Source organism: Octopus sinensis, linkage group LG29 (genome assembly GCF_006345805.1).
Source record: "Octopus sinensis linkage group LG29, ASM634580v1, whole genome shotgun sequence".
Taxonomy (NCBI): domain Eukaryota; kingdom Metazoa; phylum Mollusca; class Cephalopoda; order Octopoda; family Octopodidae; genus Octopus; species Octopus sinensis.
In genome coordinates, this window is record NC_043025.1 from 12,188,612 (window position 1) to 12,191,111 (window position 2,500).

At 35.6% G+C, this 2,500-nt stretch overlaps 1 long non-coding RNA gene across 1 annotated transcript in view; it reads right to left on the reverse strand.

Annotated features, from left to right (window-relative positions):
* LOC118768413 overlaps positions 1-2,313 on the reverse strand; it is an 8,496-nt gene extending 6,183 nt beyond the window's left edge. Inside the window, exons 1-2 of the long non-coding RNA XR_005004226.1 lie at positions 2,173-2,313; positions 1,079-1,283 (exon numbers count right to left, since the gene is read on the reverse strand). This is a non-coding gene — a long non-coding RNA (uncharacterized LOC118768413). The remainder of the gene's footprint in view (positions 1-1,078; positions 1,284-2,172) is intronic.
* Positions 2,314-2,500: the final 187 nt, after the last annotated feature.

The following is a 2,500-nucleotide window of genomic DNA, read 5'->3' on the forward strand; positions in this document are numbered from 1 at the left end:
ATACACACACATACATAGATACACACACACACATACATAGATACATACACACACACACATACATACATATACACATACACCGAGTAAAAAATTTCAGTTATCTCTCTCTTTCACACATTACTCTGTCTCTTCACACACACTAACAGAAGCACTTCACTTACACAACATACTGTCTGTCTCCCACACCCCATCAAACACACACACACACACACACACACACATGTACATCAATGCTTCACATGCACGGTAACTTCAAAAGAACTTCCCTCGTCATACAATCGCTTTCTCTTAGTCTCTTTCGCTCTCATTACTTCAGAAGTTCCAGCAAGCCCATATGTAAAAAAAAAAATTTTTTTTACGGAAATCGACGGAAAGGTCTACTAGAGACGAAACATTGCCAATAAGGCCAATAAATATATTCTTGCATTATTCATTATTGTTTTTAAAAAAGAAATCACACCAAATCTGCACAAATGACCACCGTCACCGCGATCACATACACCAATCATACATACGTGTGTGTGTGTGTGTGTATATATGTGGCTATATGTCTGACTAATGTGTGTATGTCTGTATTTATTGATTGTGTGTATAAGTAGTTATATGCTTATATTATCCATTATAGTAATATTTGTCTGTTGAAATCCGTTTTAAGGCGGTCAATAGTTTAATTAAAGATGTGTCTATACATGTATATATATATATATATATATATATACATGTGTATATATATATTTGTGTATACACATGTATATATACACATATATATATGTGTGTGAGTGTGAGTGTGTGTGCGTGTATGTATGTATGTATACAGGGTGTGAAGCATGAAGCATTTTATTGCGAGAAAGAAATATTTATAAGATGGTATAAGACTTCAAAAGAACATATTAGACTTTACAAAACTTTAACAAACTTTTGTAAGAGGCATAGAGAGTGTCGATATTAATGTTCAATACATAAAATTTAATTTCATTTTTACTGCCGCGTGAGCACCTCCTAAGGACTTTGAAGGGTTTGCTACCAAGTTTATCTGAAATATTTAGGGAGTTTCGTCTAATAGAACAATTAGGCCTACCGTTTCTTGCTGGGTCTTCGTCCATTGAGCCTGTGTTATCAAATCCCACACAGGGTCACCATGTGGAAGAACTGTATTTCGCAAAGTTCCATAGTATCTGTGTATGGGACTACTAGCGAACAGTGGTCCCGGTGCGCGCACTCGCGCTAGCTAGACATAAGTAGTCGATCCTACAACGACTTGCGCATAAGCTTGTATTTCAAGGCTGAAAATTAAATAATATTTTAATATAATTAAATAATATTTTTCGAGCAAAGTAAATAATTTTTTAAACTAAGTAAATAAATTATTTTTATAAACAAACTAGGGTTAGGTTTAGGGTTAAAAAATTAGGTTTAGGATTAGAGATCTCTTTGATTTGAACGGCAGTTTTTTTTAAATAATTTCCACGTAACTAAACACTTTTAAATTTCGTATACTGATAGAATGTGTTTATAAAACATCTTTTTCTCTTGGCTTTACTGAGAAAATTCTATAGTTTGTAAGATATTTGTTGGGGATTTTTCTCTTCAATTTCTGCAATTTCAACTAATCACTGACGTCTATTGAGGTAAAAAGACAATCTGTGTCGTATGAATATGTCCCTCGTTTAAGAAACAGATTGGGTTTATTTACATTTGTGAAGAAAAAAAAGATACCCTTCCTCCCACCCCTAACCCTAAAACAGATTGAAATGCAATAGATCGATTCTAGGGTCATAATTATGGGTGACAATTTCATATGACACTGCAAGAAAAAACTGCCGGTCAAACCGAAAAGATCCTTTATTTTTTTTTTCCTAACCCCCAAACTTACCGAGAAAATTGATTAAAACTTTTTCTAATGGACTTTCCCTCTTTCTTCTGTCATTAAAACAACCAGTTGCTTAGAACCCTAACCCTAAAACAGATTGAAATGCAATAGATCGATACTAGGGTCATAATTATGGGTGACAATTTCATATGACACCGCTAGAAAAAACTGCCGGTCAAACCGAAAAGATCCAATAATTTTTTAAACTAAATAAATAAATTATTTTTTATAAACAAAGTTTAGGGTTAGGGATAAAAAATAAGGTTTAAGTTTAAAAAGTCGTTGTGGGATCGACTACTTACGTCTAGCTAGCTCGGATGCTACTTGTTCGCTAGTAGCACCGAAGAACAGTATTTTGGAAAAGTTTCATAGTATCTGTGTATTTGTTTCCATCTGGAAACAGCCATGTGGATTCTTCGATGGCCCTGCACGATGTTGACACGTCGCAAGGTTGCCGACGACTACGGGGTAAATGTCTGACGCGTATCCGCCCCCAACGTACAGTTACATCCAACGTGCGCATGCGCGGCGGGACTTCTCGAATGTCGGCAGACATTTTGAAAGCCCCGTTTTATACGTCTACTGGCAGCTAAGCCCGGTTTCATCCATTCTGTTAGGATGATGTGGCTG